Source organism: Littorina saxatilis, linkage group LG1, assembly GCF_037325665.1.
Source record: "Littorina saxatilis isolate snail1 linkage group LG1, US_GU_Lsax_2.0, whole genome shotgun sequence".
Lineage (NCBI taxonomy): Eukaryota > Metazoa > Mollusca > Gastropoda > Littorinimorpha > Littorinidae > Littorina > Littorina saxatilis.
This window is the reverse complement of record NC_090245.1, coordinates 86,683,501-86,699,592: the sequence shown is the minus strand read 5'-3', so window position 1 is coordinate 86,699,592 and position 16,092 is coordinate 86,683,501. Positions and strand designations below refer to the sequence as shown.

The following is a 16,092-nucleotide window of genomic DNA, read 5'->3' as shown; positions in this document are numbered from 1 at the left end:
GTATCAAATATTAAATCAGTGTTTGTGTATTTATTAGGTTGGAGCAAGGGGAGAACCAGTCCTCCTGTGGTGGCAGCGAGGAGAAAGATTGACCTGATGGAAAAGTTTGCTAAACCGGAACTACCCTCTTCCACAGCAGAAACATCAGCTTTGCCATCTTCTGACCAACCATAAGAAGATACAGATACTTTGCCATCTTCTGACCCATCACAAGCAGATATGGATACTGGTACTGTGCAACGTCACTCCGCTGACATGTGTTGGGCTTTTGTCAACATTGATCAGCTCAATCTATTGCTGAAAGGTCTATATCCTGTACTGAATGCTTGTCTGATAGCAGTCTGATTATAAAAGAAGGTGATGCATCAGCCCAAGGATTTGCACAGGCCCTGCATCTGGAGTGCATATGAGTGTCCATTCAAGTCTGCAGTTGTTTACTCTTCTCCCGGTGTTTGCAACGCTTCGGGTGGTAAAGTTGCATTTAAAATAATCCGCGTATGACCATGTTGGTACATGGAAAGGGACATTCAGCTTTACAGAAATTTGCTGCAGTGTTAGGATTGAGCACAGAAATACTGTAATTAAAATGTTGCAACTTTTGAATGGCTTGATAGCTTTGTTCCATTTGTGTATATATAATTATGTAATGCTGTTGATGATTTGTGAAGCATCATTTCTATGCAATGGAATAAGAAATCAGTGCATCCGTTGGGTTTTTATGAGTCTGACAGTTTGGTTCTGATCAATATTTTCATATCAGCACAAACACAGATAATTGACTTTTTTAATGTTTTCATATGATTTTTTTTAAATAAAAAAAAATCTGATAATTTGATTATCAAATCATTTCCCCTTCATAGTTAAAGTGTTATTCTGGTTAAAAAAACCCACCCCATTAATTCAAGCTCTACTGTGGTACTAGTTTACCGGGGTACTAGTGAGATTCTTTTACATGCTGTTTTCTCTACATGTAATTTGAGACAAAATGTGGTAATTAAAATGTTGTAACTTTTGAATGGCTAGATGGATTTGTTCCAATTTTGTATATGTTGTTTATGATTTGTGAAGCACCATTTCTGTGCATGGAATAAGAATACAGTGGATTCCTTGTGTTTTTATGAGTCCGACAGTTTCGTTTTGATTCATATCTGCACTAACATAGATGAGTTTTCAAATGATTTTTTAAAAAAAAGTTCAGATAATTTGATCGTCAAATCATTTCTCCATCATAGTAAAGTGGTCATTCTGATAAAAACATATGAATTCAGGGTGCACTGTGCTACTTGTTTTTTTATGTACTGGTTCAAATCTTTAAAATGCTGTTTTCTCTGAATGTAATTTTCAGACAAAACGCTACAATTAAAATGTTGCAACTTTTGAAAGGCTTGATGGATTTGTTCAGTTTTTGTATATGTTGTTTATGAGTTGTACAGCATCAGTTCTGTGCATGGAATAAGAGTTCAGTGCATTGGTTGGGTTTTTATGAGTCTGACAGTTAGGATCTCATGTATTTTTCTTATCAGAACTGAACGGGTAACTGAAAATGCTAAATTAAAATAATATATTGCTTAGAAATGCTTTTCGATGCACAGAATTATTAAACACACACATATTGCTGCAAAGAAGAAAAATTGGATCAAAACATGCACTGGTTCACAAACTGCAACATTTTAAAAAAAGCACATTTTATAACGTTTTTCTCACATTTTGGTGAATAAAACCCCCAAAAATTGCTTTACACTCAAAATTTAAAATGGTTTCCCTTAATTAAGTTATTCTGCTTGCAAAAATCAAACAAGCAGCAAACTGTTTCCAAAATAAAATAAAAAAGTGCCCGCCTACCCTGTCTTCCCTTAAGGCAATGAGCGGCAGTAAAATTAAACTTGGAGAATACATGGAATAACCTAGTTTTCTGGGTAGTTATTGAAGAGACTTATTCAAATAAATGTCCGACAAAATTTAAATACTATATGGACACAGACTGCCGTTGCTATGGAAACAGCTGCCATATTGGTTTTCTAAGAAACGGTTTTACAGCAACATCATACATCAGACATGCATAATAGTTGGCACAAGGATATACACATGACTTGTATCTGCAATCATATGGAACGATATTTTGACTAAAGACTACAGTTGAATTTAAATTAATTTTTGTAATAAGGATTAATGAATTTCTAACTGCACATTAATCTTTATTTCAAAAATTGATTTAAATTCAACTGTAGTTTTTGTCAAAATATCGTTCTATATGATTGTAGATAAAAGTCTTGTGTATCTTTGTACCAAATATCAAGCATTTCTGATGTATGATATGTTGCTGTTAAACCATTTCCTAGAAATCCAATATGGCACTGTACGCCAGTTTCCATAGCGACGGCAATCTATGTCCTTTAGTTTTCGCAATTTTTGGCTCACGTAAGTGTAGCCTTTGCGATGCTAACTTTTGTCTGTCTGTGCGTGCGTATGTATGTATGTATGTCTGTGGTAGAAACTTTAACATTTCCGAGTATTAGTCACCTGGCTGGCTATAGTGGAAAGGTTACTTAATTTTGGTGGTCACATTAGATATTATGTTTTTTGGAAAGTTCGTTTTATTTGCAGCCACAGTTCGGTAAACGACAAATGGCTAAACCCAACCACCTAAGAATGAGAAGCGTTTTTGTAACATGAACCATATTCTGCAAAAATGCAGCCATGACGCAGGGGGTAGGTTACAAAAAAACGTCATGTACCGCTTGACTGCATACGGATATAAGCAAATTATACCTTAAACGAAAGCTAAAGATGTTTGCCATCAGACAGCAAGTAAAATGCCTAATTCGTATACACAGTTTTATTTTTAACAACATCTGTATAACATGCGGACGACAAAACAGGAAATGCCATTTTCTCAATCGATATGTATAGCTAACTGAACGCCTGGTTGAAACCGCAATCAAAAACATCTTAAAAATTGTTTATTCTCACAGCTAGAATTATTTTACATCAACAATTGTTAATTTACCGAGGAAAACAACAGTCACATAAGATACATAATGGATGATTTTGAATCAACTCCGAAAACCGAACCGGGTCGAAGCAAAAAAGAGTTTACACATACACAGGCTTGAAAAAGGATAATTTGGTTCAATCTGTTAGATTTTTACCCATAACGTTAAAGATCAGCTTAATATAAAAGGAAAGTTATCATTGTAAAAGGATTTTGCTATCGCAAAATAATTCAACTTCCGGTTTTACCACATGGCGTCCATAATATTATCAATTTATTACATAGCGTGCATTTGTCAGAAATTATACTAAATGTTAGAAGCGATCTTAAAGTGAAAGTAACGTTTAATAAAAGTATGCGCATTTATTTATTGATTGATATATGACTAAAATAATGGACATGTAATTTAAACGTACAAAACGACATTTTGTACACTACCTCTCTAAAAAAAACGCGACCATGACCGACCGATATGTATGTGTAAATTAGGTCATTGTTAGTGATGAAAACGGGTTTTCTTTAAAAGATAACACGCAAACTGTGAAGTTCAAGCCCATAAATGATTTTAGTACGACTTCTTCAAAACAAGTCTGTTTTTCACTCCACCAGTTTCAGTTTTAATAAAATGTATGTATAGCTCTCATTTTCAAAAAAAACTTATCTGCAATTCACTTAACCAAATACACAATGAACCCAGAAGGTATTAGAGTGAGACACTTTACAGTGAAATATGTTATGATTCCCCTTATTTCAAAATATATGCATTTTAATTGGCAGACACGATTCACGTCGTTGGTACGTGTCCTCTGGTGAGGCAACCGTTAGCATTTTTTGTCGTAAAAATTGACATTTTTAAACATAAATCATGGACAAAAAACTAATTCTACAAAAAGTGCAGATTTTCTTGGTATAATCAGTTAAAGCATCTTAAAATTCAAGAAATTGTGCAATTACGTGTATGTATTTGAAATGGCAGAAAATATTGAATGAAAGTAATTTTTGACTGATTGAAACCCTACCCCCACTAACAAAATGTGCCCTGAGATTAGGGGTGTTAGTTGAAAATGAATGAATAATGGCTATAGTTTTCCACTAAAGTATTCAAAACCTAAACATATACATAGGCAAGATGTTCTACATTAACACAATTAACTTTTTAAACATATACATATGCTTAGTACACGATACTTCCGGTTTTTCTACCGGATGACTTATACATTTAGGGAGTAAACACCTTATCGTAGAAAAAGCTTTATTTTCAAAAAGTGCAAGTAATTATTAAAAATTATACATGATATTTATATATTGGAGTTAATTTTCCTTCGAAAGTCATTTGTTTCAAGTGGCAGACAATGTCAGTTGGAGAGTTACATGTACGTAAAGTGTATAACTGTTGTCTGTGATTAGTGCATTGTGTACACATTGGCACCATTTGATCCTAAATGCTAAACGATGTCGTGATCATACCACAGTTTTAGGATAATTTACATCGCATCGATTACTAAATTGATGGTAGAATTTCACTGATAAATTCTATTTCCGGTAGCGTCAGTGCCGTTATCTGAGATAGTAACGTTTTACATGGTTTCACGTTCAGTGGTGAACGTAACGTGTGGTTTAACAAAATTACTTGCACATACAATAGTGAAGTCTGTCTGTGTGTCTTTGTTTGTGTGTTTGTCTATGTCTGTCTGTGTGTTCGTCTGTTTGTCTCTCCCTCTGTCTGTCTATCTCTTTCTCTCTGTGTCTTTGTCTGTCTGTCTGTGTCTCTCTCACTCTCTCTCTCTCTCTCTCTCTCTCTCTCTCTCTCTCTCTCTCTCTCTCTCTCTCTCTCTCTCTCTCTCTCTCTCTCTCTCTCTCTCTCTCTCTCTCTCTCTCTCTCCCTCTCTCTCTCTCTCTCTGCGAGGTAGGTGCACTTAAAGAGAAAGCTATACAGAAAGAAATGCATTTCTCTACCAAGAATGAAGTTTGTCTGTCTGTGTGTTTGTGTGCGTGTTTTTTTGGTTGCGTAAGTGTTTCTCTATAAGCATCTCTACGTCTTTGTTTGCGTACATAAGTGCGTGCGTGCATGTGTGGGGGTTTCTGTGTCGGTTTGTCTCACTGTGTGTATGTCTGTCATTTTGTCGGTATGTTTGTGTATGTCTTTGTGTGTGTGTGTGCGTGTGTGCGTGCGTGCGCGCGCGCGCGCGTGTGTGTGTGTGTGTGTATGAGTGCGTGCGTGTGTGTGTGTGTGTGTGTGTGTGTGTGTGATTGCAATTATTCCTCCTTTTTACATTTAGTCAAGTTTTGACTAAATGTTTTAACGTAGAGCGGGGAATCGAGACGAGGGTCGTGGTGTATGTGCGTGTGTGTGTCTGTGTGTGTGTGTGTGTAGAGCGATTTAGACTAAACTACTGGACCGATCTTTATGAAATTTGACATGAGAGTTCCTGGGTATGATATCCCCAGATGTTTTTTTCAGTTTTTTGATAAATGTATTTGATGACGTCATATCCGGCTTTTCGTGAAAGTTGAGGCGGCACTGTCACGCTCTCATTTTTCAACCAAATTGGTTGAAAATTTGGTCAAGTAATTTTCGACAAAGCCCAGACTTCGGTATTGCATTTCAGTTTGGTGGCTTAAAAATTAATTGATGACTTTGGTCATTAAAAATCTGAAAATTGTAAAAAAAATATTTTTTTTTATAAAACGATCCCAATTTACGTTCATCGTATTGTCCATTATTTTCTGATTCCAAAAACATATAAATATGTTATATTTGGATTAAAAACAAGCTCTAAAAATTAAAAATTTAAAAATTATTATCAAAATTAAATCTTCGAAATCAATTTAAAAACACTTTCATCTTATTCCTTGTCGGTTCCTGATTCCAAAAACATATAGATATGATATGTTTGGATTAAAAACACGCTCAGAAAGTTAAAACGAAGAGAGGTACAGAAAAGCGTGCTATCCTTCTCAGCGCAACTACTACCCCGCTCTTCTTGTCAATTTCACAAAAACAAACAGGTAATGACGTAATTTTAAGTGGCACAAACGTGTACATGAATGCCTTCCCTTTCGAATGATTTACAGTTATATAATTTCTGTCAAGCGGTTTAAGTTTTATGTTCGTTTTATGAACCCAACCCTCAAAACAAGAATAGTAACGCCAAAGAAGGAAAACATACACACAAACCAACGTTTTTCTCACCGGTGGTTTGGAATATTGCCCCAAAACTTTCGATTTAGTGTTGTGGTGTTAAAATCTATCAGAAAAAAGTGTTTGCTAACGTGACGCCAAAAAGTAACCAAAACGGTCCTTAGCCGACTGACTATATGTGTGTGTGTGGTTATCCAAGACTATGGATAAAGCTCGCATAAGAAGATTACGTCACGGTCAAAGTGTTTGACGTCAATTAATGCATCATGACGTCATGCCTCCCTGTAGTCTTTCTCTCTCGCGCGGTGTGTGTGTGTTCATTTTGTGCACATGTGTTATTGTTACTGTTTGTGTATGTGTACTCGTGTGTGTGTGTGTGTGTGTGTGTGTGCGTGCGTGCGTGCGTGCGTGTGTGTGTGTGTGTGTGTGTGTGTGTGTGTAAGAAAGAGAGACTGAGAGAGAGAGTGTGTGTGTGTGTGTGTGTGTGTGTGTGTGTGTGTGTGTGTGTGCATGAGTTTGTGTGTATGTTTGTGTGTGTATGTGTGTTTGTTTGTAAATGTGTGTGTGTGTCCGTCTGTCTATGTGCGTATGAGTTTTGTATGTGACTAAGTGCCAAAAGGTGCTCACAGAACAGAAGACGACTTTGTTTTACAATAAAAATGTTTCTAAAAACGTGTGTCTGCTGAAAATTGGTGTGTGTGTGGATGAATGTGCGAAGAGATAGTGGACATAATTTCGTGTGTCTGACTTGAACGGTTTTGAAGTTATCTTTGTTTAAAGTCAAAAATAACGCCAAAACCGGCCATCTGAAAAAGGACATCGTGATACCTCGTGTTTTGAATATGCCACAGAAAAATAACAAGAAGCACAAATGAATTGCATTTAGTTTGATTGAATGCCTGAAACATCGCTTTACAGACGAGACCAAACGTCAAATCTAAATCTCGAGAGAATTTTTTTTTTTCGATAACGGAATTTTAAGGTGTCGCACGCAAGATGATTCGTCATCACGGCATACATTTTTCAATCGCAGATATTTACTAAATTTCTTTTTCAAAAACTCTGGAATTGATGTCGACACGTCAAGCGATAACGGTGTATCAAACTGCTGTCTTTCAAGTAATCCAGCAAAGACTGCAGAACTTTTGAACAGCATTTTTGAAAACGATTTGAAAATTTCGTCATATCTTGCGTGCGACAAAATGTTCGGTAATTAACGGTTATTTTCTTTTAAAAACAAAATTTACATGTACAAAGATCTACTTCATTTACGGAACCACGTGACACATTCTGTGTTCAAAATTTGTGAAGAAATCACGAACCACGATTGCGCTATCAAGTGTTGAAATTATGTCGTCAACATCTTTTCAGATCTTGCGTGCGACACCTTCTTGCGTTCAACATAAAATGTCACTACCTTATCGAGTTTAATGGGTAAAACTAACTATTTGTTGTCTTAGTTTAATCTTCTTAATTAAAAGCGTAATAAAACCGAACTTCTAAGATGAATTTTAATTGAGATTAGCGAAAGAGCGGGCACGCAAGTCGACCTTAAAGTAAAAGAATGATAACACGAGCGTTTGTCGTGTTGTCTTGCGTGCAACACATTGTCCAAAAAGGAAAATGTATATTTTTCTCAGACGTTTTTTAAGTTGAAACCTTGAAACTTCACACACATTTGGGGTTTAATCGCCCCCATGCATGGTAAAAGTCTTGTTGACCCTTGTCAGATTTCAAGGTCACGGCTGGGTCACATGTGGTTCAGAAAACGGATGAAACATATTTTTTCAGAGATTTTTGAAGCTAGAACCTTCAAACTTCAAACAACGCTTTTGCTTAATGATTGTTCAACATGGAGAATTCAAGGTTGATCCTTGAGAAATGTGAAGGTCACAGCAGGGTCTCGTGTGGGTAAAAAAAAAAAACATAACCTTTTTCTCAGAGTTTTTCAAAGCAAGAACCTTGAAAGTTCACATCTTTGGGCTTAATAGCCTCCATACACGGTTAAAGTCTTGTTGACCTTTGTCGAATCTCAAGGTCACATGGGCAAATCAAAAACACGAAAATGCATCATTATCTCAGTTGTTTTTAAAGGGAGAGCCTTCAAACATCACACAACTCTCAACTCCGACTTAAAGAAGTTAAGGTAGATCCTTGTCACATGTCAAGGTCACAGAAAGGTCTCGTACGGGTAAAGCAAACAAAACAAACAGATAATATTCATTTTTTCAGCTTTGTTGTTAGCTAGAATAGAGGCACATGCCACCATTCCATTCAACATGACTCATAGAAATGTATGATGTATGACGTAATTGCATTGTGTGTAATGACGCGGCTGCATCTGTAGTTATTCCAGCCTTTGAAGAAATGGCGTTTTTCCTTGCTTGGACACATTTTTCCTTTTCTTGGATGTTTCCGGAGTTTGGGTGAGTTTGGTGTATATGGTTGAACACAATTTAAAATTTGCATAAAAGTGTATTAAAATAAACAGTGGTAGCCAGTCTCATCTGTTGTGTCGACAATTTAATCTCTTTTGTGTGACCTCAACTTGACCCCTCTGAATGCTCTCAATCATGGAAATTGACCACACTTTGATTATAACCAAACAACATCAAAACTTTGGAATGTGTGAAGTTTCAAAGGTGTTGCTTAAAAGGCGTTCGTGAAAATGACAATTGTATGTGTCTGACTTCAATGCGACCCCGCTGCGACCTTGACGTTTGATTTTATCAACCAGACTTTCATCATGTGTGAATGACTTCAAACACTATAAAACTAGTTGAAGAAATTGACAATTTTTCAAAGTTTAAGCCAGATGGCACTGCTGTGACCTTGAAATTTGACAAACATTAACCAGGCGGTCACCTTTTTTAGAAAATATCCTTAAAGGATCTTTAACCTCACTGTGACCTTGGAATTTGATGAGGTTTAATTTAACTTGCGTAGTGTGCCAAGTTTCAAGGCCCTAGCTTCAAAAACATATGAGAAAACCTCATTGAAAAATGTATATGTTTGACCTCAACGCGACCCTGCTGTGACCTTGACTTTTTCAACCAGACTTTAATCGTGTGTGAACATTATACACTAGAACTGTGTGTATTTTCAAAGCTCGTGCTATAAACGCGCTGAATAAATTGAAAATATTCCACATTTGGACCAGATGTGACCCCGCTGTGACCTTGAACTTTGACAAAGATTAACAAGCAGGTCACTTTTAATGAGGTTTTATAAAAATGCTGAAAGTATGTGAAGTGTGTAAAGTCTAACTGATCTAGTATTAAAACATGTAAGACGTGACAACGACAATTTTCCAGTTTGCAAAGGAAATTTAACCTCGCTGTGACCTTGAAATTCAATGTTGTTTAATGTGATGTGCACCATACCTGGAGGTCATTATACTTTGGTTGTGTGCCAAGTTTCAAAGCCCTAGCTTTAAAAACGTGCGAGATAACCTTAATGCTATGACTCAGTGCCGTTTTGAATGATATAACGAACAAAATTATCGTTATTTGTAAAATCATTTGGGTAAATTTATCTTTTCTTTTCGTAATTGGGTTCCAGCATCTGTTGTCTTAACAAAAATCACAATATCAGTCGTGTTTGTCAACTTTTATTTTTTAGCCCCTTTGTCCGCTTTTCGTGCGCACCTTTTGGCACTTAGTCATGTATGAGATCTGTGTGAGTCACTGTGTGTGTGTGTGTGTGTGTGTGTGTGTGTGAGCCTGTGTGTGTGTGCGTGCATGCATGCGGGTGTGTGTCTGTTTGTAAAAAAGACTGGCTGAACACCGAAATACTAATTTTACCGGGTTATTATCCAAGCAACAGCTTCAAAGTATTGAAGCAATGATCAACATTTCGTCGGCACGTATGAAGATAAAGTGTGTATCCAAAGAAAACGGGTGGTGGTGGGTTTTTGGGGGGTAAAAACAGGTGACTGGTTTGTGTTGTGTGTGGTATGTAGACCAGGTCAGGGGTCAAGGTTTCGTAGCGGCTCCAGAAAAAATAGATAAAGAAGATACCAAAGGAGATTTCCTAAAGGTTGATCTGCACAGCGTGTTTTCAGTGTCTGCGCGAGGAAGCGCTGTCAAAAGGGCAGTGGCGATCTTAGTGGCAGTCGTGTCCCCGTAAGTAGGCTACAGACAGACAGATCTAGATCTAGCGTCTCCCACTCTTGCACTGTGTCTATGCTTACTGTGTGCGTGTATGTGTGACGGAGCCGTGATTGAGTTTGTGTTACTGTTTGTCGATTTCTTACGGGAGTCTTGAAGGCTTCGCCTCTTGTTTCATTTCTATATATATAAGTCACTTCAATAACTATACCCAGAAAACTAAGTTACTCCATGTATTTTCCATGTTTTCATAACTCATAACTCATAACTCATAACATTTTATTGATCCAACAAAGGAAATTAAATTGGTCATCAGCACATATAGGTCATTAATTAATAATTATAAAAGAAGAAGAGAAGAAAATTTATAAAACCCATGATAACAAAAAAATATCTAAAGTAATATATGTACAACTACAATACCCTTTTTACTTGCACACTTGACACACCGACACACCAACACACATGCATACATACCTATATTTTCGTCATTCTAGTGCCGCTCATTGCCTTAAATCCTGTGATGTGTGTGTGTGTGTGTGCAGGTCACGAGAAATATATAAGCCCGTGGTTATTACTGTCATCATCTTCTGAAGGTACAGGTATCCGTGTTTTAAATCCACTTTTTCAAGCACGAGACCTCTTCCTCCTGCTCTGTGACCTGTCTGTGTCTGTTTATTCTGTGTGAAATGCTGTAACTGTAATAGATGATGTTTGAAAATAACTCTTCTTCAGGTTTGTATGGGTTGCAGGAATGGCCAAATCGTCCGCCCGGTCTCCATGCAGGGGCGAGTAAAACATCTGCTGGGCTAGTAGAAACCGCCTGGCAACTCGCCTGGCTGGCCAATGAAAATTCTGGTCAAATGCGACCATTTTGGTTGTGATATCGAGTTTTAAAGCCATATAAACACTGCAGATCAACTGTGGTATCTACCGGGCCAGCAAAATTTCTGCCGGGCTAGTGACTTTTTTGAAGTTACCCGCCCGGTTGGCGAGTTAAAATTTTTAGATTTGTGAAAGAGTTGTTTTTCTTGGAAACACTGAGGCTAAAAATCAGATGTGACATTATAGGCTAATAACTATAGCGAGCGGCGTGTCTTCAGCTGCATGTGTATGAGAGTTGCGATAATAGACGAATTCCATAAATAAGAATCCCACATGACAGAATAGGCCAATCACTAACAAGAGGCGTGTCTCAACATTGACACCAAGTAGAGTTGTGTATAACAAGAAGATAATAAGATGATGGTGGTGATGATGATGATGATGATGATGATGATGACCAGAGTGGTGCTGATGCTGATGATGTTTAGTATGTTGATGATGATGTTAACAACGACCATTGTGATGATGTTAATGAAGATGATAATATTCACTAAGGGTTTAAGATTGAAAACTTCTTTCTTTTTTGACAAAATGTTTTAACAATAACATAAACCGGAATGCGAGACGAGGGTAGTGGTCTATGTGTGTGTGTGTGTGTGTGTGTGTGTGTGTGGGTGTATGTATGCAAGTGAGCAATTCCCGAAAAACTACCGGACCAATCTTTAGAAAATTTGACATCGAAGTTCTCTCACATGATATCTCCACACTTATTTTTCTGCTTGTTTATGAATGTTTTGATAACGTCATATCCGGCTTTTTACTAAAGTTGGTGCCACACTGTGGTGATGTCATTTTGTATTCAAATTTATTAAAATTTTCGTCAAGCAATCTTTGACAAAGCCTTGACTATGGGATTGTATTTCAGCTTGGAAATTTAAAGACTAATTAATGAGTTTGATCATTAAAAATCACAAAATTCTAATAAAAATAAAAATGTTGGTAATTGATCTAAAAAATGATTTCATCTTATTCTTTATCATTTCCTGAATCCAAAACATATACATTTGTAGACCAGAAAGTTAAAAAGAATAAAGTAAGCGGTAGCGCTACTGTGCTAAACTAGCTTGTCACTTCAAGCTATCAGCGGGATATGTAAAGCTTTTGTCAGGGTGAAAAAATCCAGTGCGTTCAGTTTTATTTTGTGAGATCGGCAGATTAATTTTGCTTTACGCGACATGTTCCGTCTTTTCTTTTTGGTACAGGGTTATCTGATAAAGGCGAGGACGAAAACTGCCCCATTTGCCTTGAGCCAGCTAGAAATCCAAAGAAACTACCCTGTGGACACACATTTTGCACAGTTTGCGTTGAGCTCACGCTATCTATTTCACCCCGCTGCCCATCGTGTCAACGCACATTTGGTATTGCAAAAGGAACTCAGCCAAGAGGTGGTACAATGACCCACACTGTCTCCCGGGTTATTTCACTGCCAGGCTATGAAGGTTGTGGAACAATTGTCATTCAGTATTACATCCCTTCAGGGTTTCAGGAGGTAACGGAGCAATGACATGGGTGATAAAAACTTTGTCAGTTTAAGATGTTTTAAGGAGGTTCAAAGAATTGTATGTCGGTCTGTCTGTCTGTCTGTCTGTGATAAAGATCAGTTAGTACGTGTATGACAGTATTCTGTTGTTGTTTTTCTTGTTGTTGTTTTTAATAGGGTTTTTTGTTTTTATAGCAGGTTTGACTGATAAGCTGATAGGCTGGACTTTTTGTTCAGTTAAAAAGGAAGAGCTCCTAGACACACATTGATCCTGCTTTGAGCTTTCTGTTTTGTCTATTTCAGCCATGCCACCCATGCCCAGGCAGAATGTATGGAAGTTCACAGCGGACAGCATACTTACCAAACAATAAAGAAGGAAATGAAGTCCTGAAAATGCTTCGTAAAGCATTTGACTATCGTCTGGTGTTCACAATTGGTGACTCAGTTACGACTGGATGTACAGGAGTCATCACCTGGAACGATGATATTCATCACAAGACATCAGCGTGAGTGTGCATTGTTGATGTAGAGGATGAAACTGGTACAATTGAATCCTTGTTTTAAGACATTCAAGTATCTGAGAGAAGCAGGTACGTCTCAAAAAAGGGGGGAAGTCTCCAATCAAGGGCCATATAACTTAAGGGATTAGAATGTATTTCACTGAATGTGTGTGTGGGTGTCTCTCTCTCTCTCTCTCTCTCTCTCTCTCTCTCTCTCTCTCTCTCTCTCTCTCTCTCTCTCTCTCTCTCTCTCTCTCTCTCTATCTCTCTCTCTCTCTCTCTCTCTCACGCTCTGGCAATTTTTAGATAATAAGCATGGGTGTTATGCTCTGCTAAAAAAAAAAAAGTCAAGTACAAGACCAAATTTATAATGTTTTTGTCCTCGCTATACTTTAATTGAGAGCTTACTCTGACATTGTTTCAGGTATGGCTACCCAGACCCCGACTATCTAAAGCGGGTCAAGGAAGAGCTGGCAGCCAAAGGCATCACTGCCCCCTGACCCCTGAACCAACTTGAATTATCAGTGGAAACATTGACAAAACACACTGATACAGAGCAGTGGGATCATCTGTTATTTTATTTTTTTGCTTTTAGTTGTGGGTTTAGTTGTGGTTTTAGTGGAGATGGTTTTGTAAATGGTTTCATAAATAATGCAGTCTAGTAAGAATATTGTGTATGTGTGAAAACAGCAGGAACATTGCGGAATGGAGGAGAGTGCATCACTGGCAAATAGGGCTTTAAAAATTGTGTTTTTCTTTTGGAAAGTACAGCTCTGTTTTGAATGTTTGGAATGTAAGTACCAAAAGTGTCCTTAGTGAGACCTGAATATAAGTCACAAATAAGGGCTCAAGTGTATGCCGATGTGCTGAAGCTGTGTGAATCAAAGTGTGGAGTTTGTTTTTAAGAAAAGAAAATGTACACCATTTGCAAGCGTGGAAAAAACAGATCGAGTTCTCTGATGTTATTGTCACAAGGCGAGCGGCACTCTTCTGTGACAGAACGAATAACACATACTGAGAAAATTGTGACAGGTCAAAATTAATTCTCTTCGGAGAAAGACCTGTTTGGTTTGGTGGATCTGTGTTGGTTCTGCAGAGTTTTGCTATTTAAGGGAGTCCTTATTATGTGAAGAATCATTAAGAAAACATACTTCATTTTGCTTGTATTAGGAAGCAAAACATCTATATGGTTTTTCAAAGCGAACGGGAAGAGAGTGGGGAAAATGAGAGAGTGAGAGTTTATGTTAAGACGTAGGTGCCCTCATGCATGGGTTCGATATGTGGGTGTGCCTTCCAAGATTTGATTACGTTTTCTGGTTTCTTGTTTCTAATTTTGACATGAATATGCATTTGAATTCTTTTTGACTCTTTTTGTCTTTGTTATGACTTCATGATCTAATTTCATATATCTGGAGAATTCTTGAGATAAATTCACTGAGTATTACATGTACAATAAGCCACTAATCCAACCATCCATCAATCTCTCTCTCTCTCTCTCTCTCTCTCTCTCTCTCTCTCTCTCTCTCTCTCTCTCTCTCTCTCTCTCTCTCTTTTAATAAATGTTGTATTGCTATGTTCCAACACGATTTTCATAGCTAATCGCTTTTACTTTGTAGTTGTTTTCTAATTGCATGTAAGCTGCTTGTGGTTATTTTGTTGACCTTGTTTAGTTCATTCTCTGAGATTTACAAGAACAACTCATATGTGAAAGACATACTTTTTTATGTAATTATTTTGTTCATTTAGCGTTTATTATTAGTGTAATCCCTCTTTATGATGAGGGCTGGTCGTAAAAAAGCAACTACTTTGGGCTAATGGCATTACCCTCGTAACTGAATAACAAATTGTCATTTTCATTCTCTCTATCCCTCCCCCTCTCTCTCTCTCTCCCCCTCTCTCTCCCTCTCTCACTTTCTCTCTCTCTCTCTCCCCTCTCTCTCTCTCTCTCTCTCTCTCTCTCTCTCTCTCTCTCTCTCTCTCTCTCTCTCTCTCTCTCTCTCTCTCTCTGAAAACAGATTGTACGACAAGGTATTCTGTGTTAAACCTTGTTATCCTTATAAAATAAAATCAGTCAGCCATGCCAATCTCCTGTGTGTTTGCGTTTGCGAGCGTTCGTGCGTGCGGGTGTGTGTAGAAACATCTGTGAAAAAGTATCTATCTACGGTCGAAAATGAAGATCTCTAATCGTAATCAACTGAACGTGAGAGACAAGTGGAACCAATCTCCTCGTACCTGATACAATAACAAACATATTCATTGACTGCACAACCAAATTCCTCAAACAACGATCATCTGTGACAATTCTGTGAGTTAGGCTGGGGTGGTGAAGAATTGGTGTATTATTCATTCAAACACAAATTCACTGAGTGAAACTGTATGAAGTCAACGTTGATGCTGAAATTGTGCAGTAATAACACACACACACACACTAACATACACACACAGAGAAAAAGATACGCTTTACTGTTGATGCAGCTCAAAGAATGACCATAGGCGTTGGGGTATTATGGGAGGAGATAAAACCAGTTTTAATTGCTTGTTACCTGTTCCAAACCAACGGCACACTCAGGTTTATACAGATATCAAGTAACTCGGATACCTGATACTTCATCTCAGAAACATCCCAGCTTTCTTCTTGTCTCAGTGTCCGTTTTTAGTTTGCTTTCTTATGATATTTCATTAAATATCATTTAGTCCATATTTTGCTCGAGACTGGGCATCGCGAGGCTGTATCAGTGCCGTATGTGTGTGCGTACGTCTGTGCGTGCATGTGCTCGTGTGTGTGCGTGCGTGTACCAACACACATGCACACAGACCGTGGCTTCGAGTCAGTATCTCTCTCTCTCTCTTACTCTGTCTCTCCCTCTCTCTATCACACACACACACACACACACAAACACACACACACACCGTACTGACACACACGACACACACACACACCGTACACACAAACACACACACACCGTACTGACACACACGACACA

General features: G+C 37.8%; 1 long non-coding RNA gene across 1 annotated transcript; it reads left to right on the top strand.

Moving 5' to 3' along the window:
• Window positions 1-10,473: 10,473 nt before the first annotated feature.
• LOC138982689 (uncharacterized) lies at window positions 10,474-15,711 on the top strand. Its single transcript, XR_011460933.1, has 4 exons — window positions 10,474-10,839; window positions 12,331-12,617; window positions 12,912-13,114; window positions 13,533-15,711. It is a non-coding gene; the product is annotated as an uncharacterized lncRNA (long non-coding RNA).
• The last annotated feature ends 381 nt before the right edge of the window (window positions 15,712-16,092 follow it).